Here is a 26,754-nt window from a genome sequence, read left to right as displayed (position 1 = left end):
TCACACAATGTCATTAATAAGCAAAACGGTATAGTTCCAATAGTACAGCTGTGTTCATGAATATACTTCCCACAACTAAGGGAGAAATCATAAGAACACACTGTCTGTCATGAACAATAAGCTCTGGATTCTTCAGTATCTTCTAAAGTATGCAAACTTCCAGAGGCAGTTGGTACTCAAGATCATTACGTAAACTTGACCACGGCTGGGAGTTATTAATTCATGGTGTATGGGGTAAGATTAGAACAATTCCAATCCAGATTATAATATTTATTCTGCATGAACTTGGAGATGAAGTATATCTAATAAATATATGCTGCCTCAAAATTATGACTGTGATGTATATAATCTTATTTTATTATTGCCTTATATAGACTTAGTGCCTGCTACAAATTCATAAGATGGATATAAATTTAATGTATTCTATGTTCACCCTTTCTAGAGTTCACTGTTCTGCACATTCAAATCCATTCATAATATATTAGGTATTAATGCATTTTTCCTTTTCTAAAGCAAAGGAAAATTTCATTATTTTTCCTTTACTTCATTGTTGCTGAGAGCTGTCAATTTTAATATACAGAATATAAATTCTTAGATTTAATAATCAGGAATAGATAGGGAACTTGGGTGGAGGTTGAAATTACAGGCTTTAGCTATACCTCTGCTTCATATAGTGATCTGAATATAAAATATTCCACATAGACTTCTGTGTTTGAACACTTGGTCCCTATCTGGTGAGAAGGTTGTAGAAACTTTAGGATGTGAAGCCTTGGATGGAGTGTGTCACTGGGTTTGGGCCTTGTGGTATGGCCTGGCCCCACTTCACCCTCCTCTTGGCTTACTGACTGTGCTGCAATGATTCATCTTTCCTATTCTTGCCACCTTGCCTTCCAGCATGATAAAATGTGTCCACTTGAAACTCTAAGCCAAAATAAACTTCTTTTTTGTTATAAGGACAGATATTTGTTCACAGGATGAAAAATAACTAAAAGAACTAAATAGTGAGGGCTGGAAAGATGGCTTAGTGGTTAAAGACACTTGCCTGTGAAGTCTAAAAATCCATGTTTGATTCCCCAGTTCCCACATAAGCCAGATGCACAAAGTGGTACTTGTGTCTGAAGTCCATTTGCAGCAGCTAGATGCCCTGGTATGCCCATTCTGGTTTTGTCTATCTGCCTCTCTCTCTCTCTTTTAAGTAAAATAATAATGATAATAATAATACAAGAAATAAACTGAGCATTAAGCAGCACTGATAATATCCATTACTCATATGCATATTTTAGCAAATGGGATCTCTGGACATTAATTTTTCACTTATCAACATCAAGCTAGTAAAAGGTAGATGCAAAATGATAACTTATGCTTTTCAAAGTAAGTGTCCTTAATAAATAATCTGTCAAACTAAAAATGTTCTTACAATGTGTTCCTTGAGATATTTTATTGTACCAAATACTTGAGATCATGATTATACTATCATAATCACTTGTTAAAGTCAAAATATTCTGATTTTAACATATTCATTTAGGGAACTATAGCCTGGAGCCAAATGAAGTCTACCACATGTCCTTGCATGTTCCAGAAACAAAGGCTATTTTTTGTGTGTATGTCTGTGTGTATGTTTTAAAATTGTTGGAGGGCTGGAGAGATGGCTTAGTGGTTAAGCGCTTGCCTGTGAAGCCTAAGGACCCCGGTTCGAGGCTCGGTTCCCCAGGTCCCACATTAGCCAGATGCACAAGGGGGCTCACGCGTCTGGAGTTCGTTTGCAGAGGCTGGAAGCCCTGGCGTGCCCATTCTCTCTCTCTCCCTCTATCTGTCTTTCTCTCTGTGTCTGTCTCTCTCAAATAAATAAATAAATATTTTTAAAAAAAGCTAAAATTGTTGGATAAAATGTTAAAGAACAGCATGAATAACACATGAAATTATATGTAGATCAAATTCAGTTCCTTATAAGTAAGGGTCTGGTAGAACACAATTGTCTTTATTTATTTATATATTGTTGGTGGGCATTTCTTTTGTCCTGGAGACAGACTGAGAAGTTTTCACAGACACTGGTTGTCCCATGAGCTTATTTTTTATCTTGGGTTCACCAATCTTTGCTTTCCTGTGAGTTGAAGGTTCAGGATCTGTGCACATTAGTAGCTGTGTGGTTATGCGGCACACAGAGGAGCTGAAGACATTCTTGGTCATGTTCCTCTCTATTTCTTTACTTCTATTCCTTATCTTACTTGACTCTAATTGTGTTCTTAGGTTGATATGTTAAAGATTGATGATACATTTAGCTTGAATCATGATTCAAAGAAATGGGAAGATAAGGCAGAGGAGACTGAATAATGGATAAACATTTTACTTTTGTTCCTTCTAGAGAAATCCTGATAATTTTAAATCTAAGGAATTTAAGTAATTGTGGCAAATCTCTCCCAGAGGATGCATAGATCCACCATATTCTTGTCATAAAGCTGACAGCACAGGTATGTTCCACTACTTAAAAAAATATGGTGAGCTGATGTGCAATTTCAGTCATATTGGACTTTAGGAGTTGAAATTAGCTCCAAAGTTACCATATATACCATTTGCATAAGTGTCTAAGTTAAAAATGTGAACATTTAATCCTAATGAGATGTTAATGATGGTCACAAAGAGTTAAGTCTATCCCCAAACCAAGATATTATTTGGTAATGGATATAAACTATTTCCAGGTTCTCAGGACAGATGTAGCTACTGAGGAATCAACATTTGCAGTGGTTAATGTGGCATGGCAGAGTGAGAAAACATCCCTGTTAATTATATGGACAGGAGTCAACCTGTTACCCATTAGAATTAAAACAACAATGGCAATAACCTTAGTAATAACAGAGAAGAATATAGCACCAGGAAGCATATAAACATGCACTTCATACTATCTTGTTGTCTGGAGCTGCAATCCGCACTTCACACATTTTGAAATACACAGCTGTCTTAGAGAGTGGTGCTCTTACACAGCCCTAGGCACACCACCCACTGTAGCATCATGACAAAGCCCAGCAATATGGGGCTATTTGGCCAAGGTTCCATAGATTGGGTATGGAATAGTTTAATGTAGACCAAAGAAATCCGGCTGCACTTTTTTTTTTTTTTTTGATTTTTTATTTTTTGAGGTAGGGTCTCACTCTAGCCCAGGCTGACCTGGAATTCACTATGGAGTCTCAGGGTGGCCTTGAACTCACAGTGATCCTCCTACCTCTGCCTCCCAAGTGCTGGGATTAAAGGTGTGCGCCACCACACCCGGCTCCGGCTGCACTTTTTGCTCTTTTACAGAATTATTACTATTTAATTAAATCATAGCTCAAATATAATTCAAGAAAACGATAGAATTTCCACCAAAGCTTGCTTTATGAAAAAAATATACTGAAGGGCATCAATGCACAAATACATACAGAGATACTTATCCACATATGTATTACGTGCACTTACTTATTTGAAAAAAAAGAAACAAAAAACTTCAGTTTTGTTTAGCAATAGTGCAGGAGAATGGGCTACTTTACAGGGTGTGGATTGTGTTTTATAAGCTGCTGGTCCAAGAACACTGCATAGTTGATGTCTACAGGTTTCTTCAGTGGATGAGTGGATGTACAGAAAGTGTTGCATGGCTTCCTCATGCTCTGCTACATGAGCCACAGATCAATTAGCCTAAGAGGATGGGACTTTTCTCCATCTGTTTCCTCTCCTGAGGGTTGATTTAAAGAGGTCTAGCAGCAGGAGGAGGCAGGCTTTTAGCTTTAAGACTCAATTTGAGATGTGGAGTAGGATGTTCTCATCGAGATTTCTGTAATCTTTAGCTGTTTTTAATATTTCTTCAGACATATTTCAGAAGACTTGATTCATATGGATAATCATTATTGGGTATGATTTCCCGAGGAGGAGTCGAAATGTCCTACTAGTTTCTCTTCATTTGGTCTAGTCCCTGTGATACTGAAAACTTTCAACATGCAGCCATTACAGACTTACCTACTTTTAAAACATTTTTAAATATGAGATCATAAAGAAATATACTTCCATTTAGGTTTCATAGAGATTTCATTTGGGCTTTATACACTTACTTCAGAATTCAGTTGGTTGGCAACACCATTAGGAAATCCAGTGAATTTTTATTAATGAATGAAATCTGAAGTGTTTTTCAGTACCCTGTATCTCATATTCCATTTGTGCGAAGTGGATGAGTTCACATGCTCACTGACTTTCTATGAATATATTATCATCAATATCAGGTTTTCTCTTCAGTGGAAATAATCACATCTTTTAAATGATGGCTTTATTAAGATATACTTGATGAATGAAAACCTTTACATTTGATATGAACAATGTGATGCATTGGACATATATCAGATGCCTTTGACATGCATCATCAATATATTCAAGATGATAGATTCCCACCAAGGCTCAAAGCCTCGCCGTGTCCCTACCTTTTTGTTGTCATGGAAGGGACACTTGCACAGGAGATTGGACACTGAACTAATGGTGAAGTGCAGAGTCCAGTGCTGTTAGCAGCAGGACTCACACTGCTGGCCAGTCTCTAGAACACCCTTGCCTGCGGTTTCTTTCTCAGCTAGGGTTATTTGTTCTGAATTCCAGATTGATGTGCTCTGTAAACACCACTTTGCCTCTTGTAGACTGCTCCACTGTCCACAAGGTGGTTTCTAGTTTTGTATTTTTTTCCTCATTGCTGAATGAAGATCTGATAGGTCATTTCCAGAATAATGCAGCACTTTCCAGACTGCAATTTCATCACCATGTGAGACCCTGCTGCCTACCCTAGCACCATTTCTCTGGACCACACATGATTGGGTGCATGGGACAACTTCCTCTCACCTTAGTTAACATTATGACTTTGACTACTGAATTTCAAGGAACATAAATTCCTTTCGAGTTCATTTTTCTTACATTTGGTCATGAATGGCTGCATACTTCAACATAATATTTTTAAATTTTTTCCATGTGTTTTAGACAAACTACCAAAACAAAACATAGAAGACGTTATTATCAGTATTCTATATATTTTTTAAAAAATTGCATATTATTTTTTAAGTGGACTAAATTTTCAGAAGGATTAATTAGTGAAGTCTCATATACTTCTCAACCTCCTAAACCTTTTCTGCTATTATTAATATGTTATAGCAACCCACTTATTGAAATGGAATACTGTAGATAAACCAAGGCCCATAGTTTACAATGTTCACTTTCTGTTTTGTAACTTATTATATCAATGTAAATGGCATTATACTTTTAAATGAAACTTGTAATATTTTTGCTGTAGAGTATATGATAAAATTATTTGACTTCTACTTTCATTTTACTTTCATATAATTTGAAAATAACATTTTCACAATTTATATCTTGATTACAAATTGAATATTTGTATTCCTAGATTTTTCATTATATTTTCATTATTTATTTCTATTTTACTCTGAGTAGGCTATAATAGCAGCCCCAATGACTACTTCAAACAAATATTCTAACCAAAGAAGTCAGCAAGTTTAGTTTCAAATCTTGATCATGAATCCCTTTATGCTGTGCAACTTTCTAAAATCTCTCTTTGAATTTAGGTTTCTTCCTTCATTTATCTAAGTGTCTACTACACTTCTGAGCTGGGCCAAGTATCAAAAATACTGAATGCGGGCTGGAAAAATGGCTTAGGGGTTAAGCGCCTCTGAAGCCTAAGGACACCCGTTCAAGGCTTGATTCCCCAGGACCCACGTTAGCCAGATGCACAAGGAGGGGCAAGCATCTGAAGTTCGTTTGCAGTGGCTGGAGGCCCTGGCAGGCCCATTCTCTGTCTCTCTCTCTCTCTCTCTCTCTGCTTCTTTCTCTCTCTGTCACTCTCAAATAAACAAACAAACAAACAAAGAAATACTGAGTGCAATGTCCCATGGTAGTTTGAATGTATGTCCCCTGTGATGGTGCATTTCTGTTGTCAACTGATCAGATTAGGAATCCACAGACATCCCTCTTGGTAGGGTATCTGAGGTTGCTTCCAGGAAGGACTAACTGAAAGAGGGAGTGGGCCGCCCTCAAAGAGGGGGACTTTATTTAAGGAAGCTCTGGAACAAAAGAGTTCCTTTCTCCCACCTGAATGCTGGTGCTGCTTGTTGCCTACCAGTGTGGACTGAAGATCAGCATGGGTTAAGACCAGTTTGGATTGAAGACCATCAACTCTCTGGGAAGTCTTCAGGCCTTCAGTAGTGAAAGGTACTGCTGAGGCATCCAGCCAAATGGACTGAGCAGCTAATGGGTTCCTTCACTCTCAAACCTGAAGACTGATATTGTTGAACTGCTATAAGCTATTCAAATAAATCCTCTTTTTAATACAATTCACTCTATTGGTTCTGTTCTTCTAGAGAGCCCTGATTAATACATCCCCCTTGTCTCAGATCTTTTATTAGAATTTGTAACTTGGATTTCCAGCCCCCTGGCTGGAGGAGGTGCCACTGGAGGCTGACCCTGGGGCCCATCCCAAAGGTGTGTTTGGGGTCGGGTAGGATTTCAGCCCAAAGCCATAGAGAGCAGTGAGAGTGGTCCCGCTTGCTGCTGTGCTTGTGCCTGCTGCTTTTGGTGTTTCTCTTTCTGCTTGGATTTATGAATGGGAGAAAGCTTCTTCCACCATGGATAGAACTTCCCAGGATCTATAAGCTTGAAATAAACCCCTTCCTACCATGACCTGAGTCTGGGTTGGAGATTCATCCCAGCAATGTGAAACTGTCCACAACATTACCTAGTATGTTGAAGAATATAAAAAAAAGGCTTATAGCCATATATTATTTTTATATTTTACTTATTTATTTGAGAGAGAGACAGAGATAGAGATGGAGAGGCAGAGAGGGAGAGAGAGAGAAAGAGAATGGACATACTAGGGCCTCTAAACCCTGTAAATGAACTCCAGACATAAGTGCCACCTTGTGCATCTGCCTTAGATGGGTACTGGGAAATCAAGTCTGGGTCCTTAGGCTTTGCAGGTAGGTATCTTAACTGCTAAGCCATAATGCCATACATTATTTTAAAGGCATAAAATATCAAGCTAGTGATCCAAAAGATATGTGAAGTGTGCTAATTGTTCTGTATTAAATGAGGCCTGGAATTATTCACTATTAAATAGGGCTCATTTTTTAAAAAAATATTTTATTTGTTTGTTTGTTTAGTTATTTATTTATGTGAGAGAAAGAGAGAGAGGGGGAAGAATGGGTGTGCCAGGGCCTCTAGCCATTGCAGACAAACTCCAGATGCATGAAGCAACCTTGTGCATCTGGCTTATGTAGGTTCTGGGGAATGGAACCTGAGTGTTGGGCTTCACAAGCAAGTGCCTTAATTACTAAGTCATCTCTCCAGCCCAGCATTGAACATTTTCCAGTAAATTATCAGAGTTCTTGCACCAAGGGGACTTTGCAGAGGCATAAGTGCAGGTCATTCTTATTAAGTTGCATTACTCAAATTATTTTCATAGTCTTTCACATCAAATACGATACTATTTTATTGTGTGAAAGTTTAAGAAAAGATTAATTGCTTCAAAATGTTAGAAAAATGAACTCTTTGAAACTCTTCTTTATGTTTTTCAGTACCAGTATCTGCATTCTAGGATGCACCCACCAAACTGAGAAGTGCATAAAAGCATCTGTGGATTTTCTTGATTTTTTTCTGGTTGCTCACTCGTGTCCCCAGAATCCAAGCCTCATTCATCATTGTTCTTGGTTCTTCATTCATGATTTTTATTTCATAACAATTCTTTCAAGCTATATATAATAAGAGATATACTCTAGCAATCCCAAGACTTTGATGAGGAAGATGTTCTTCATTTTAATGTTGCAGCTTATGCAGCACTACAAAAGATAGCTTTTGCACATGGCTTTGTATGTCTTTTCATGTCTATGTAGTCACCGAATTTTCTTTATCTTAAAGGAAAACAACCCTTCTATCCAAATTATGAGCTGACTAAAAGACCATACCTATTTACTGGCTATATGATCATTTCACAAATGTTGTGGTCATGTACTGAGCAATTGCTAACTCATGGGAAAAACAACAACAACATGGGATTATTGTTATTTTATGTGATGAGTCTAACCTTCCAACTGAAAATTTACTCCCTTGCTTTTGTTTAACCCTATGAACTAAAGCCAAGCAAATTCTTCACCAATGATTTATTAACCCCATTGGTGTTGTCTAGCATTACCAAATACTTACAGAGTAATAGAATAAACTAAACATATAGTTCTGATGATTTTTTTAACCAAACAGTTATTTATTGAGTTCTATCGAGTACTGATAAAGCAATGGGAAACAAAAAAAAAAAATGTAATCCTGATTTCATAATATTCACATTTTAATAGGGTTAGAAAAATAAATAAGAAAAATATATAGTTTGTTAAATTGGAATAAGTGACAAGAGGGAAAATACCCACAGGGAGTGTGCCTCTGTCAATGTCCTCATGGGTTGGCAATTCACAAAGTTACTTGTAGAAGATGTAACTGAGGAGGCATTTGATAGCTAAAGTTAGCTGTGTCATGTACATATACCAGGTAAAATGTATGTGAAGGGATGGCCTAAAAATAGATAATTTTATTTATCTCATGACAGTCCCTGTGGCATGTTACAATCACTAGCACAATAGCCAGTATTTTGTGGTAGTGTTTGGAAAACTCCTTTGTGTTGCTTTATGCTTAAAATAATCTACACACACTTAAATGTAATAGAAACCTCCTTTCTGGGAACATTTTCTTCTTTTTGTTCACCATTTTTTTCTCATAGCTGTGAGGTTTACTGATAACTATTTTATTGTAATTGTACTCATTCAAGAATGAAATGAATGAAAGAATTACTTATATTTCTAGAACTTTTAAAAAGTATACTTTTGAAAGCTATTGTCTATTCATTCTGTTTTATTTTAATTCTATTTTTGTTTTCTTATTCTCCTTCTCCATCTAGCCTGTACGTTTTCCAAAGAACCATGCAGTTATATAGTCTTACTAAATAATTGTAACATTTTTATCTTTGAACAAAATGGAAGTCAAGGTCTCGAGAGATGGCTTAGTGGTTAAGGTGCATGTCTGCGAAGCCTAAGGACCCAGGTTCAGTACTCCAGGTCCCTTACAAGCCATATGCACATGGTGGAGCATGTGTCTAGAGTTCATTTGCAGTGCCTGGAAGCCTTGGCATGCACATTCTCAATCTCTCTCTTTTTCCTTCTCTCTCTCTGACTCTGAAATAAAAATAAAATCTTTCAAAAAAAAAAAAAAGAATGGGAGTCAAGAATGAGACGTTGAGAGTTCTTTCAGTTAACCTTTTTCCTTTAGTCTCTCATTTGGTGTGCAGGATTTGTTAAGTTTTAGCAAACCTCTGTTAGGTGTCATCCCCATGGCATTTTCTCTAAAATTTATAGTAGGAAAGTCAGTGAAGCAATGGTGAGTGATATCACCTTCTTGACAAGTGTAACTCTGTCTCTAAGTTTTAGTTTCTATTTTTAAGCCTCATTGAGCAATAATACCTATTATGGTTAGTCTGTACTCAGAATTGATCATTCAAGCTAGAACTTTTTTGAGCAGATATGGGCACAATTAATTGAACATATACAAAATGCACACAGTAGAACTGTGCAAAAGAAAACTTAGAATAATGTTTAGTTATGTCTTACATTTAATAAAAGTGGTTCCCTGCAGTGAGTAATATAGATGCCCTAAAGAAAGAATAGAGTTAGTAGTTCAGTGTTCACAGGATAGCTTTGGAACATTAGGGAAAGTATTTGATTTCTCTAAACTTCAGTATCACCTTTGTGTACTGAAAATGTCAGTGATATTTTTCTCTGGGCTGCAATGAGGTTCCACTGAGGATATATATATGTGTATGTATATATTGCTTTTAAAATTCACTTTAATAGTTCTATTATAGTATAAATAGAAAATGACTTATTAGTCTCGAACTTTTAGATTTCAAACATTTGAGTAACATATTTTATATATCTATTAAATATTTAATACTAATTTGTATGTATATAATATATGCATATATATAATATACAAATTTGTTAACCTAAGGGCTATATATGTTATTTACTCAAACACTCAGCGTCTCATTCTTGACTCCCATCCTTTTTTTTTTAAAGATTTTATAAAAATCTTAAAGAAAATGCCAGATGAAAATACAGGGAAAAAAAAGATAAAGTGGGCAACATGTAAGCGTAAATTTTACCAAAGTACGTAATGAGATATCAATGATCACACTGAAAATATTTATCATTATTATTCATCAAAAGGAAGTCACACCCTTAATACATTTGAATTATATGCAAATTAGAATTTGAGAGTCTTGAAAAGATAGCAGGGATGTGAGGCAGATAGAAAGGGGAAGTGTTGCTGCCACCTTCCCATACACACTGCCGTTTTCATATAAAATCAAACAACCGCTATTGCATCTACCAATTCAGTAGATATTTATCAAGAAGAGTTAAAACCTGTATCTGCATGAGGAGTGACTACTTAAATGTTTATAACAACTTTGTTAATAGTAGCTGGCTAGGAAACCATCCATTTTTTTGTTTAACAAGGGCATGGAGGAATCACTGGTAGCATATTATTCTGTCACGGTTTGAATATTAGCTTTCTTCCAAAATTTATGTTCTGAACTTTTAGATTGAAAGTGGTATTATAAAGTGGAGCCTTAGGGAAGTTGTCAGGCCATGAGGGTAATATCCTCATTCATGGCATTTTGTGTTCTTATTCAAATGCCCTAGGGAGATCTCATTTCCTTCTTCTGATGTGTTGCAGTTACCTTTGTGTAACTGGAACAATACTCCTGTCCCAAAGTAGCAACTGGGAGTGAAAGGTTCTATTTTGATTTATAGTCTCTAAGGGAAGCTTCATGAAAAGTGGGGAATGTATGGCTTGAGCAGAGGGTGGACATCACTTCTGCCACAGCAGGTGGAAAATGGCAGCCAGCAAGTGAGCTGAGCTCTGACAAAGAGGAGCTGGCTATCCTCAAGCAAGGTTCCACCTCCTAAATTGCCATCTGCTGGGGTCCAAGCATTCAGACTATGTGAGTTTCTGGGGGAACCTCTGATTCACATCATCACAAATCATCCTAGGTGAAACAGAGGAAAGCAGACATCACTATGTAGGCACCTTGACTGGAGGTTTCCCACTTTCCCAAACTGTAAGAAATAGATTTCTGTATTTTTATTTACTTGTGTGTGTAAATGTGTATAGTGTGTACATGTGCAAATGGGTGTGTAATGTATACATACAGAAGTCAGAGGTAACCTTAGGCTTTACACTGTCTGTTTGTTTTGTTTTCTTTGTTTATGTTTTTCCAGGCAGGGTCTTGCTCTGGTGAGGCAGACTTGGAATTCACTCTGTAGTGTCAGGCTGGCCTGTACTCATGGCAATCCACCTACCTCTGCCTCCAGACTGCTGAGATTAAAGGTTTGCCCCCCTATGCCTGTTCCATATTCTTTCAACACAGGGTCTCCTTGTTTTGCTGCTGCACATGCCAGTCAAGCTAGTTTCACAGCTTCTGGATTACCCTGGCTCTGCCTCCCCATTGCCTTAGTTGCTTTGGGATTACAGATGTGAGCACCACTTTAAGTCTGTGGGTGTTGAATACTTGGATGTGAGTGAGCAGACTTACAAGCAAGTGCCTTTAACTGCTGAGCCACCTTTTCAACCTCTAATTTCTGTAAATTTTATAAGCTATAGTTAATTGTATTTTTTTCAGCAATCTCCTCCAGACATTAAATGGCCAGGATATCCATGACCTCAGAGTGTCTGACACTACATACACAAACAAGACCATCGTAATAGGAAGAAAAGATCATGACATTGAAATAAAAGAGAGACTGATTGAGAGGAGGAGGGGATATGATGGAGAGTAGAATTTCAAAGGGAAAAATGGAGGGATGGGAGTGAATTACCATGGGATATTTTTTACAGCTATGGAAATTGTCAATAAAAAAAGTTTTAAAAAAAGGAAAATTATAGGGCAGGAAAGATTTCTTAGTGGTTAGGCACTTGCCTGTGAAGCCTAAGGACCACAGTTCAAGGGTCGATTACCCATAACCCACATAAGCCAGATGTACAAGGTGGAACATGCATCTGGAGTTTGTTTGCAATGGCTGGAGGCCCTGGTGAATCCATTCTTTCTCTATGTATCTGCCTCTTCTCTCTCTGTCACTCTTAAATAAATAAATAAAAAATAAACAAAAAAATTTAAAAGAAAATTATGAAAAAGATAAATATCTAGTATAAATATCATCATAGATGAATCTCAGTGGTCTTACACACAGTCAAATGGAAAGTTGTACATTTTTTAAGATGAAATGGTTATTTTCCAGAATTGCATATCTAGCAAGTTTCCAGAAGGCAGAGAAAGGATTGACAAAAAAGAGAAATGCCAAAATTGGGTGCAATAGAAACATTTTGCTAGGGTTATTGTCTTTCTACATATGTTTAAGTTTTACTCTGAAAAATGTGGTGTGTTTTAATACATTAAGTTTATGCCTCAGTAAAGCTGATTTAACATTTTTTAAAAAAAGGATCTTAAATATTTGGACTATAACAGTAAACTGTGTACTGCATAATTGAATATGTGTAGAAAATTGATCATGTTATACATTGATGAGAATATCATAAACTGAATTTTTAATGAAAAAGTAAGAGTTAACATGTAAATAAGAACAGAAAATATGAAATCAGTAAATATTAAAATTTGTTGAATGAAGAGTAGTGTTTCAAGGCCAGCCTCATCTACACAGCTAGCTTGAGTATCATTTTGGCTATTTAGTGAGTTCAAGGTCATCCAGGGATACACAATGCCTTGTCACAACACATAAAGCAAACAACAAAAAAGTCTGGAAGACTGATTATTATTAGTTATGATGACCCAAATAAAAACACTACATCCCAAATCATTTCTCATTTCATCCATAAAATATCTAAAATGTCAAGAAAGAAATTTAACTCCAAAAGAATTATTAATGGAAAAGACACCAAGGCAAACATGAATTAGTTAAAAGAGAATATGTGAGTTTGCATTATTAATTTTAAATGAAAATAGAACATCAAGTATAACCTGTCACACTGTTGTTTATGAAGGCACTATAAAAATTTGTCATTTTGACAGATCATTTGAAAATCTGAGTAAAAACATGTCAAAACTGCTTAAAACTCATTGCCATTTTGGTACCATAAAAGCTAATCAAAACTTTAAAAATAGAAGATTAGATTACTTTCATATAACTGTGGAGTTAATATACAAAACTAAATCGGGAGTAAGTTGGAGGACAGTACGAGGTGTGACTTACTCCTCCCTAAATACTGAAGTATCTAATGCCATCTTAACCTGTTCAACTGGACTATTCCCCAGAAAATTTAAAAATGCTCAGAAAAACCAGAGCTGCATGTTCTCTATGGTATGTGGATGCCATCTTGTAATGTCTATAATTATGTATAAGTAGGGTAGCCAAATGTGAGTGAAACTTATAAAGGTAGAATGATAGCCAAAACCAAGTATAAAGAGATGAGCTGGAAGAGGGATGTGGCAATGGCAAAATGATGCACCTAATAAGTAAGCAGAATGGGTATTATTAGAGGAAAAGAGGAGAATTTTGGTGGTCTGGGAAGAGGGGTCTCTGAGACAAGAAGGAGGAAGGAGAATCAGCAAAATCATAGTATTTAAAATTGCCAGAGTTGCTGGGGAGGTGGCCCAGGGGCTAAATGTACTTGCTTGCAAAGCCTGATAGCCTGAGTTTGATCTGCCAGTACCCAGATAAAGCCAGATGAACAAACTAGCTCACGCATTTGGTGTTCATTTGCAGTGGCAAGAGGTCCTGGTACACCCATCCTTTCGCTCTTGCTCTCTCTCTTTTTCTGTCTCTCTTTCTGAAATAAATAAAATATTTTTAAAAGCCAGAATGAATAATGCCTAATTATCCACATGTCACCTAAAAAGCTAAGTTTAATAAAAAATTATGGTATTGAGTATTGAATGCTCAGGAAGCATACATGCATAAATTACTTTTGTGTCTCTATGACCACAATATCTATTAAGATCAGCTAAGAGATGGAAGGATTATTTTACTCAGTTTCAGAAGGTTCAGCCCATCATTTCAGGAAGGAGAGGTAGAATGGAGGCACTCATATGATGAAGGGCAGGAAGAAAAGAAGAATACTGAAACTCAACTGCCTTTCTCATTTTCCCCCTTTTGTTTTGACTAGGACCCCTAGTCTTATGAATTGTGGCACTCACATTCACAGAAAGTTTGCTCCTCACTTAATGCTATCTGAAAATACCTCTAAGGACATACCTGCAGGTGGGCCTCCTTGGTGATTGTAGCTTCAGTTACTTGCTGATTAGAGGAAACCATCATAAAATATTTGTGATAGTAAGGATTAAAATTGCCCACGACTATCAAAGATGGCCTGCTTATGCAGGTTACTTATAATTATTACATTGCCACACTCAGCTTTAAGAAACACTGACTAGACCTGCTTGGTCAAGGCAATACAGTTATAAGATGAGCTATGAATAAATGGCTAAAAATTGTGATCAGAATTTACAATATGTGAGAGACAAGGCTATTATTCTTTGATTATCACATCATGGTTTCCATATGATCTTTTTAATATTTTTATTCATTTGCAAGAAGCGAGAGAGAGAGAGAGAGAGAGAGAGAGAGAGAGAGAGAGAGAGAGAGAGAGAATGGGTATGCTAGGGTTTCCAGTGACATTGCCTCTTTGTCCAATTGGCATTAGGTATGAACTAGAGAGTCAAACCCAGGTTTTTAGGCTTTGCAGGCAAGTGTCTTAACCACTGAGCCATCTATCTCTCCAGTCCTCAATATAATCTTCAAAAGAACTTCAAAATTTGATTTTTCCCTTCAAAATTTGTTCATTGAAAGAATAATAGGTAAAATAAACCCAAACATCTTTACTGTACATTCATAACTCTTATCCCCTCACACAAAATAAATGGCTAATAAATTATGATTGAATCATTAACTTTAGATGACAATTTTGCTGAGTAAGATACAAGAATTCAAAGACTGGTATTCTAAACCTAAATATAGTTTAGATAAATAATATGAAATTTAGACAACTACTTGTTTTCATTAAAACTATTGATATTAATTTCACCATGCCTGGAAGATCTAATGTTTTTTTTAATTTTCAAATGTTTGTTATTCACTATTTTCTTTCCTTATTCACAGCTCACTCTTCCTTTTGTATTTTTTTCTCTGGATTTCACAATGAGCAAAAGTATTTTATTTATTACACTGTATTTAATGCCCTATATGGAGACTAGCACCATAGATGCCATTCATTAATTGATGTTGACTAGACATGTATAAACATTTATCTATTTGAAGTACTTAAGAGCATAATCAATTTTTAATGATTAGAACCTTGAAAATATGAGAAAACAAAACCCAGATATTGATGTGCTACAAATTCATTGTCAGATAAGAGGAAAATTCTATAGAGGAAAAGTGTTAGTTGTTACTAAAGGACCATAAAATGAGTGGTTTTAAGTGATATTTTTTCCAATGGGTGAAGCTTTTGCTTCAAATTTTGAATTGTATCCTAGTACATAATTTTAATAAATCAGATTTATACTCAATTTTTATTCACTATTTCCCATTGCATGCATAGAATATTGATGATAGCATAATTTTGAACAGTTTGAGAAACTGACACAATAAGCTAACATGCTTTGAAATGACTATTACCTAATGACAAATAATTGTTCATGTGTTTGTGGAAGCCATGAGGAAGTATCTCAATATACATTCAATGTCACTACTGTTAAGAAATATAGAGATCATAGTCTATGTGGGTAAGGTATTTTAGCCAACAGTAAAGTATGGTCACTGTGTAGTAGAGCCCAAGATTGCATCATAACCCGCAATGGAATTCTCAGCTAATGATGCATCTCTGCATTCCCAAGAACAGTGATAGCAAAGCAATCAATAATCATTGAGGCTGATGCACAACCAAGGGTGAGAGTGCCAGGAGAAGGGCTAAAAAATGACCAGATAGGAAGAAGGTGAGAAACTAATAATGATCCTTATAATCATGGACCAGGGAGAGCTCTGCCCTGACCAGAGGTGAGCAATATACTAGTGAAGCCTCTGAGGAAGATGAGAATAGCTCCTAGAAGCATCTTTTACAGGAATGTGAAATATGAACCCTTACCAAACTATTTAACATGCTTTCTCATGCAATTCATTCTGAACTTCATATGCAGCACACAGAAATTGTTTCAACCATACAAAAAGCTTTGTGGAGCAGAATTTCAGTAAATCCCAAACATTGAAATACAGATTATTACAGGATTAAAGAAAGATTTTTCAGCCTTGGTTGTATATGAAACAGACATCCCACAGATCATATATGCACGTCCTATGCTGAAGATGATACAGCCTACATTTGCAAAAGTAGATTTAATGTGAATTTAACTGCTTGGTCAACTACTGAATTTTAAAGCACATGAAGATACTCACTTTCCAACATTTATAAGAAAAAATTATAAAATTCTCAAAGTAACAGTAACAGAAAAATTTCTGGCTGATTATGTCAAAAGTCAGCTGTTTTTTCCACAATAATGTCCTCATTGTTGCTCCCCCCTTAAACTATTACTCAGGTATATTTAGAGTTGAATTGAGCACATGCATGTCATTGCATCTGTCATGTCCAGGGACTTTGCTATTTGTAACAGTTTCAAAGTAGGTATGCCTTTAAGTAATTTGACCGGAGGAAGTAGTTCTTCATCATTAACAATACACATGAACTCCATTCTTATATTCTTCCATCACGAATAACGATCTACCAGAAACTGCAGGAAAGTGAGACAGCTGAGCTGAACAAGAATTTAGCAGTACAGTGCTCCTAGAGTTTCTCAGGTTAATAAGACTTAGACAAGGAATCTAGATGACAGTACAGCACATGGCAGCTGTGGGATCATGTGCCCATTTGTGATCTGAACACTCAGAAATAGTCATGAGTTTGGGGCTGGAGAGATGGCGTAGCGGCTAAGCGCTTGCCTGTGAAGCCTAAGGACCCCGGTTCGAGGCTCGGTTCCCCAGGTCCCACGTTAGCCAGATGCACAAGGGGGCTCACGCGTCTGGAGTTCGTTTGCAGAGGCTGGAAGCCCTGGCTCGCCCATTCTCTCTCTCTCCCTCTCCCTGTCTTTCTCTCTGTGTCTGTTGCTCTCAAATAAATAAATAAATAAAAATTAAAAAAAAAAAAGAAATAGTCATGAGTTTGCAAACTCATCCATTCTGAAGTGAAAAGACAAAATTTGTAAAATCATTGGAAATTCCAGTTTGTCTTTGTTGTTCTTAAACCAGAACTCACACTCATGTATATTATCACCACCTTGGGAATATCTGAATTTGAAATAAGTAAACAAATTTAGACTCATCATAACTGATAAAAGTGAAGCTACTATGGTAATCAATGTATTAATGTTCTTAATTTTTTGATATTTTTTATTTTTATTTATTTATTTATTTGAGAGTGACAGACAGAGAGAGAAAGAGGCAGATAAAGACAGACAGTGAATGGGTGTACCAGGGCTTCGAGCCATTGCAAATGAACTCCAGATGCTTGTGCATCTGGCTAATGTGTGTCCTGGGGAATTGAGCCTTGAACCGGGGTCCTTAGGCTTCACAAGCAAGCACTTAACTGCTAAGCCATCTTTCCAGGCTTAATGCTCTTATTTTTTTAACCACTCATATTTGTCTTATGCTTTGATGTACTAAGTAATAGCAACTTTGAAAGTTGTAGTTCTGATGCTTTCTTGAGTATCAGTGTTGTCAGAAAATAGCCTGCTCTCAGGCTCCAAACCTGGATGACCACTAACTACCCATCACAAAGAGTAATTTTCTTGTTCACACATAAGCTCCAGGAGAACAGAAATGATGTAACTTATTTGCTTTATATTTTATGAATTTTTTATTTTGTGTGTGTGTAAGTGTGTGTGTGTGTGTGTGTGCACATGCTTGCACATACACATGTACATGCCATGGAACATGCATGGAGGTCAGAAGACAGCTTAAGGTGTCTGTATTCGCCTTTTCTGAGGCAGGGTCTCTTACTGCTGCAAACTGCCAGACTGTCCCAATGAACATCAGACTAGCTGGTCCACAAGTTTAGATTGTGCTGACTTGGCCTGCCATTGTTATAGGCAAAGTGTGGGATCACAGATATATGTGCTATTTTACATCCATCTCTATGTGTGTGCTGGGGAACTGAGCCTCTGCTGGCAAGCTTTGCAAACAAGTAGCTTTAAAAGCTGAGCCATCACCCCAGTACCTTCTATCTTTTTAAATTCAATTATATAGTAGCATTAAAAGCACTCTTGATAGGTTAATTAATTGACATTTAGGAGAACCTAGAGTATTTAAAGAAAGATTAAAGGGAGCTTTTTCTTTTAGATATGGACATATTTTGTATGTAAACAATGCATGTTGGTACCATTCTTTCCTTCCTCCCTGATCCTTTCCTGAAGAGGCCTTCCTCATTGGGGATGCAGGTCAACCACAGGGGCTTGTGGGCCATGCATTATGGGGAGGGAGAGGCAATGCCTCTGTGAAAAATAAACAACTTGTGGCTCTAACAATCTTTCCATCCCCTCTTCTGCAGAATTCCCTGAGCCATGCTTGGAGCATATTATGTCTACTTCAATGATGGGCACTTAGGAGCCTCTGGATCTCTGGTATGGTAGGTGTTGAGCATCCTAAGTATCTACCTCCATCACCCTTGTGCTGATATCAGATTCACTATAAAGCAGCACTCTTGCTTATTTCCTCAATTCCTCTGTGGTCTCAGCTGGGGCCAGGGTAGAGGGCACTGGGTCGTTTATGTCATTAGGTCCACCTTCCGTCCATAAAATAGAAGCAGATTCTCCAATAGAGAATGAAGTCAGCACAAGTTAAGTAAGATAACCACTACTAATTTAGAAAGAATTCAAAGAATGTAGATCTTTTTTTTTAAATTTTTTATTTATTTATTTGAGAGCGACAGACACATAGAGAAAGACAGATAGAGGGAGAGAGAGAGAATGGGCGCACCAGGGCTTCCAGCCTCTGCAAATGAACTCCAGACGTGTGCGCCCCCTTGTGCATCTGGCTAACGTAGGACCTGGGGAACCGAGCCTTGAACCAGGGTCCTTAGGCTTCACAGGCAAGCGCTTAACTGCTAAGCCATCTCTCCAGCCCAGATCTTCTTATAGTCTAAGGTTATTGGGAACTTGACAATGGAAAGCAGAATCATTATCTGGATATGATTCTGACTTGTTTCCCACTTCAAGATATGGTTTCCTTTCCACTGAGCAAATCTGTTAGCCCATCCAAGAGCAGTTGGTTACCCAAAATGGTTGTGTGCCAATATTGCACTTGTGTGAACATCATGTCAGGTTGGTTTGCCTCTCAGCCGCTTAGACATTGAGTTGCTCCGACAGATGTTGGCCACTTTACACTGGTAGCTCATGTAGCAACTTCTAGCACTAAATGGGCTAATTGTTTGGTGACTGGCTGTCCTTCGGATTCCAACTATGGTATCTCCATGGTCCATGCCAACAGCATTTGGTGTCTTCAGCAGTAGGGTCTTACCATTAATCTCTGGTGGGTAATCAAGTGGTCTGACAGAAGTCTGTCTTGTTTGTTTTGGGAGATCTTGTAGGTCTCTCTGATCAACAGCTCATTGTAGATGTAGACCACATCCTGGTACAGGGAATTATAGGCCAGTACCAAGGGAAAAGAAAAGAAAAAAAAAACAAACAGAGAATAAAGAGACACATGCCAAATTTGAGGTTAGATTTTATCTTACCCTCTCCAGGGCCCTTCATTTCAGGTACTCTTGAGGGTTCCACCTTTTAGTCTGACTTCCAGGACACAGGAATCTATGGTACCAGTTTAGTTTGGGTTCAGTTTTGTGTTCACCCCCCACCTATTCCCTTCCCCCAAGCCCTACCAGCACTATTGTCCAAGTTTCAAGATGCTATTCAGTTATGTCAGCAATTTGGGTTGACCCAGGTTATGAACAGCAGATGAATGAGATCATGTGATGGTTGTCTTTCTGTGATTGTGTGAGTTCACTTAGAATGATCTATACCTACATGACGGAATTCCACTCAGCTATAAGAAAAAAAAAATGACACATTGACATTAAATAGAGATTTATTTTTAAAGTAGTTCTTTTACTATTGTTTGAATAGATGTTGCTTCGGATACTCATGGGTTAAAATCCTGTTCCCCAGGCTTAGCACTATTAGGACATGGCACAACCTTTGGGAAATAAAGCTTAGAAAGGAAGTAGATCACACAGCTGTATGCTTAAAGGTATGGGATTCTTTTATACTTTTCTTTGCAGCCACTATTGAACAGGTTACTCTGCCATAGTTTGTTGTCTCTTCATAGACCTAATGAAAAAGGTAATCATAACTGTGAGCTAAAATAAACATTTCCACTTGCCAAGTTCATTACCTTAGTTATTCTTTATAAAGATGGAAAGCTAACATACTTTTCTTTCTACAGAAAATATAGATATTAGAACAAAAAGAATAAGAAATCTGGATCAGCCCAAGTTGATGACATAACTGAATAGCATCTTGAGGCCTGGACAAAAGAGAGGGTAGGGTTTGGGGGAAGGGAAAGAGTGGGGGGAGATGAAAAATATGAACCCAAATTAAACTGGTATCATAGAATCCTATATCCTGGAAGCCAGTCTAAAAGGTGGAACCCTCAAGCAAACCTTAAAGGGAGCACCTGAATCAAAGGGTCCTGGAGGGAGTGAGATGAAACCTAACCTCAGATTTCTTTAGTTTCTCTTTCTTCTCTGGCTTTTTATTTTGCCTTTTCCCTTGGCTCTGGCCTGTAGTTCCATGAACCAGGATGTAGTCTATATCCACAATGAGCTATTGATCAGAGAGACCTACTAGATCTCCCAAAACAAAGAAGATAGACTTTTGTCAAAGCACTTGATTACCCACCAGAGGTTAATGGTAAGACTCTACTGACAAAGTGCTATTGGCATGGACCATGGAGAGACCTGACTGGGATCCAGAGGAGAGCCAGCCCTCAGATAATTATTCTATCTAGTGCTGGAAGGCCCTACATGAGCTACCAGGGAAAGCGGCAAACATCTGTCCAAGTAACTCCAAGTTCTAAGTGACTCAGAAACAAACAACCTGATGTTATGCTCACACAAGTGCAATAGTGGCACACATACAACTGCTCTTGGATTTGCCAACAGATCTGCTCAGTGGAAAGGAAGCCATATCTGGAACTGGGAAACAAGTCAGAATCATATCCAGATAATGATTCTGCTGTCCATTGTCAAGCTCCCATTAACCTTACACTATGGAAGTGTCTAAGCCCTTAAAATTCTCTCTAAATTAATAATGGTTATCCAATTTAATTCATGCTGACTTCACTCACGATTGGAGAATCTGCTTCTGTTTTTCAAATGGGAACTGGATTTGAAGAGATAGATGACCCAGTGCACTCCATCCAAGCCCCAGCTGAAGCCACAGAGGAATTGGGGAAATGAGCAAAAATGGTGCTTTCTTAGGTAAGCTGATATCAGCACAAGGGTGATGCAGAAGGATACTGAGGACACTCAACACCTACCAAACCAGACATCCAGAGGCTCCTAAGTGCCCATCACTTAAATAGACTTAAAATGATCCCAACATGACTCAGGGAATTTTACAGAAGAGGGAGCAGAAAGATTATTAGAGCCACAAGTTGGGACACTGCACAGAGTCATTGTCTCTCCCCCATAACTGACTGCTGCCCCCATAATGCTGGCCCAAAATCCCCATGGGGTTGACTTGCATCCCCAGTGGGGGAGGCCTCTTCAGAAAAGTGGCAGGGAAGATGGAAAGGGTGGTACCAGCATGTGATGTACCTTCAAAGGGCCCCAGCTAAAAGTCAGACTAATTGGGGATACAAGTAAGAGTGCTGTTTTCTTGGTGGACCTGATACCAGCACAAGGGTGAAGGAGATAGACACAGAGAACAATCACCTCCTACCAAACCAGATATCCAGAGACACAGAGGCTCCCAAGATCTCATCACAGAAGCAGAAATAAAATGAACCCAACATGGCTCAGGGAAGGTTGTGGAAGAGGGGACAGAAATAATGTCAGAGCTACACATTGGTTCATGATACACGGAGACATTGCCTCCTACCCATAATTGATGGCTAACTCCACAATGGGCTTTGGGCTAACTCCAGAATGCATGATCCATATACCCCAACAAGGAGGGCCCCTGTGTAGGGGGGATGACAGGGAGGAGGGTAACAATGGTACCAACTTGACACTATTCACTGAGTACAAAACTAATAAAAATAAAGAAAACTATGTCCATATCTAATAATAAAAATGAAAAGAAAAAGCAAATGATTCAACACAAAATAAAAAAAAAGTAAGGTTCCAGTGCATAATAGATCAGTAAAAATTAGGTCACATGCAACAGGGACATAACCATGATGCCTCTAGAGCAGTATATAGGATGGAGAATAAAATAAATATTAAAACCCAGAATTTAAAATGTCATATAGGGCTGGAGAGATGGCTTAGCAGTTAAGCGCTTGCCTATGAAGCCTAAGGACCCCGGTTTGAGGCTCGATTCCCCAGGACCCACGTTAGCCAGATGCACAAAGGGGTGCATGCGTCTGGAGTTCGTTTGCAGTGATTGGAGGCCCTGGCACACCCATTCTGTCTCTGTCTCTTTCTCTTTCTGGGTCTGTCACTCTCAAATAAAAAAAACAAAAATTAAAAGGAAACAATTTATAAAAAATTCATATAGATACAAATTGTGTGAATAAAAATCCATATAAAAAGTAAAGTAAGTCTTTGGTATAAATGATTACCACATTTGTTTCTGGGATGATTTCTTCCATTATTATTCATCTTGTCTAATAATCCAGATTCTCCAGTACATTCATATTTAGCAACCATAATAAGAAATTTGATCACAAGGAATAAGTCATGATATATTATCTTTCATTCTTAAAATGAATGAAAAAGATAACTAAAACGTGAGAGAAAAATAAAGTTGTAATTTTTTACATGACTCCATGGGCAGTGTGATTTTGTAGCTACTTCCAGAAAGATATACAGCCTGTTTACATTGTCTTCCATCCCACCTGACATCAGGAATTGTTGGTTAGTGATGTATCAGCAGCAGTGCTTCTCCAGTCCTGAGCCTAGGCTTAAAGACACAATTACACTTTTGTTCTGAAACCATGCGGAATGGTCTCGAGTTAGTGGTTGGATGATGGAAGATGTGTGTTCCAACTGTTCACCTTACCCAAAGGACCCACACAAGAAAGTGCAGTTTGAGGAGCCATTCCATGCTCTCATTGTATGAATGAGAAGAAATCAAAACATTGTAGGTCAGATAGCCAGTGTATTACTAAGCAAAAGCTAGTGGGTACCTATTGTAATTTATGCCAGTACTCACAAATAGACTTATCTTAAAACCACAAAGCTAATAGTCTCCTGAGCAATTAGAGTCAGCATAAAAATTCATAAGTAAGATCAATATAAAGTTTTCTAAGTAAGTGCTAAGTAGAAAACACTTTTAAAGCAAAATGACATTACTATTAATAAGTTTGCATGAAAATCAAATGGGAACTTGAAAAGTTATTCCATTCATGAAATTTTGAAAGAATTCATCTCATAATGAATTTTTGTGGGTGCATGTTGCAGAGTTGAAACTGAGCCAGTCATTACCTTTAAGAACTGAGCAATCTCCTCTGGCTCTCAGTATGTTTGTATTATAACTTAATAGGAAAATATATGTATGTTTGTCAATATATATATATATGTGTGTGTGTGTGTGTGTGTGTGTGTGTGTGTGTGTGTGTGTACATAGTGGAAAACAGTAAGTTTATTCCAAAGCTTCTGTGAAAATAAATAAACTAAACAATAATAACAGGGCTCATGGCTCATCTATCAACATTCTATCATGAATGGTATAGGAGGATAGAAAAATCCAAAATAAAAAATAAGATATGAGCTGTAGAATTCAAAAATGTAGAAATATGGGAGTTATTTATAAAAAAAAAAAGAAAACTAATCATAAGAGAACACTTCTTCCAGAATTGATAAACTGAATCCTAGGAGCATAAGATAGAATCTAGCAAGGGACCATGTATAGAGACAAGTGAACTTTAAAAACAGAGAGAGAAAAAAAAAAAAAAATGAAACATTCAACCAAAACTACTGAAAACTGAGTTTCCTGTATTATATACTAATTTAAAATCATTTCTCTAGTCACTTAAATATAAATAAAAGTCATAAGTACAAAGAGAAAACTTCAAAAATTTTAGGAGAAATTTTGTGCAAAACAATTGTTTTAAACATTGATGAGGAAATAAAATTTTACAAGGGACTTTAGAAAGTTCTTATAGAAAGTTTCGTAGTAATATTAGCACTACTGTTAAACTTCCCATAAAACCAATGAAAACACCAACCTATACCCTGAGTTAAAAAATATTAACAAGGATATCTGTAGGAAGTGTTAGTAACGTGAAGCACATCCACGAACAATGAGGACTTCGTACAGATATTTAGGAATATGAATGTGGGAGTCTGAATTGATGTCCCCCAATAAATTCACATTTTAAAAAATATTTTTATTTATTTATTTATTTATGAGAGAGAGAGAGAGAGAGAGAGAGAGGGAGAGAGAGAGGTTGAGAATGGGCATGCCAGGGCCTCCAGCCACTGCAAACTAACTCCAGATGCGTGCACCCTCTTGCGCATGTGGCTAACGTGGGTCCTGGGGAATTGAACCTGAATGCTTTGGCTTTGCAGGAATCCCTCTAGCCCTATATTCAGTTCAATCAAAGCTTCTTGGCTGTCTAGTCTCCTGGCTAGAGGAGGTGTCTCTAGGGGTGGATCCTGGGGTTCAGTCCGAGGCAGATGTGGATTACAGCCTAAGAATGTGCGGAGGGCTTGAGCTCTGCCTGGGCTTCTGGAGTGCGCTTGTTTGTACTGATGGTGTTTGCTTTTCTCTGCCTGCACGAACCTATAAATGGGGACCGGATTCTTCTGCCATTGTGCAACTTCCTCACAATCTGTAAGATTTATATAAATTGTCTTTCTTCCATAACTGTGTCAGGTTTGGAAGTTCGTCACAACAACTGAAGCTGACTGTGACAAAGAGTATCAAGTAAATATGGACAAAAGAAGACACAAGTGGCCAACAAACATACTAAGTGACACTTCCTTTAATACTAATGAAAAATGCAATAATAGGATATTTTACTAATTCAACAAGCCTTGCACATATGCCTAACACTGGAAACACTCATGTATTCTTAATAGTACTCTGGATTATACATTAAGTTTGGAGAGCACTTGCATATTATGTGACAAAGCTGAATGACAATTACCCATGCAAAATATATTATACTTTGAAGTCTATGTTCAAGAAAGCTTTCTGTTCTATCCATACTATTTTTTGTATATCATAATATTTAATAATGGAAAAAATTTATAACACAAAATTTAGGAAACCTTATTATGTCCATTATGCCAAAAAGGTAAATAACTGTCAATTAAAATGATAGAATGTGGGCTAGAGAGATGGCTTAGAGGTTAAGGCATTTGCCTTTGAAACCTAAGCACTCAGGTTCGATTGCCCAGGACCCATATAAACCAGATGCACAAAGTGGCACACGCATCTGTTGTTTGCAGTGGCTGGAGGTCCTGGTGTGCCCATTCTCTCCCCCCATCTCTCCCTTCCTCTGCCTCTTTCTCTATCTGTCAAGTAAATTTAAAAACATAGAAAATTCTGAAGAATGAAACTTAATAAAATACATGTATAAATTGAGTAACTAAAGTTCACCATTATTATGAGAATTTTCAGAACATGTAGATAGGATGATAAAGGATATATGGGCATATACAGATGTTTTGCGAGTGCATCCACATATGTAAGTAATGATTACAAATGCATCAAATGCTATTTGTTTTAATGTATTTTATGAGAGAGACAGAGTATGTGAGAGTGAGATGAGAGAGAGAAAAAGAATTGGCACATCAGGGCCTGCAACCACGGCAGCTGAACTCCATACATGTGTGTTACCTTGTACACATATGTGACCATGCATGCTTCCATCATCTTGTGCATCTGGCTTATGTAGGACCTGGAGAATCAAAAATGGCTTCTTAGGCTTTGCAGAAAAGTGCCTTGACCACTAAGCAATTCCTTCTAGCTAAAAATTTTATTCTTTGTCTGTTTTTGTTTTTATTTTTTCAAGGTAGGGTCTCTCTCTAGCCCAGGCTGACCTGCTGTTCACTATATAGTCTCAGGGTTGCCTCGAACTATGGCAATCCTCCTACCTCTGCCTTCTGAGTCCTGTGATGAAAGGTATGAGCCACCATGCCTGGCTTGAAAATGCTATTCTTGTTGAAGGGGAACATAGCAGGAGGAATATGCAAGCATATATATATATATATATATATATATATATATATATATATATATATATATATATATAAATTTGTATATGTATAATATACTTATTTGAGAAAAAGGAAAAGGCAAAGAGAGAGAGAGGAGAGAGGAGAGAGAATGGGTGTGCCAGGGCTTCCAGCCACTGCAAATGAATTCCAGATGCATGCTCCCCCTTGTGCATCTGACCTACATGGGTCTTGGACAATTGAACCAGGATCCTTTAGCTTTGCAGGCTAACACCTTAACCACTAAGCCATCTCTCC

This window comes from Jaculus jaculus, chromosome 5 (genome assembly GCF_020740685.1).
Source record: "Jaculus jaculus isolate mJacJac1 chromosome 5, mJacJac1.mat.Y.cur, whole genome shotgun sequence".
NCBI classification, from domain to species: Eukaryota; Metazoa; Chordata; class Mammalia; order Rodentia; family Dipodidae; genus Jaculus; species Jaculus jaculus.
The sequence above is the reverse complement of the archived record's forward strand: the minus strand, read 5'-3'. Positions refer to the sequence as shown.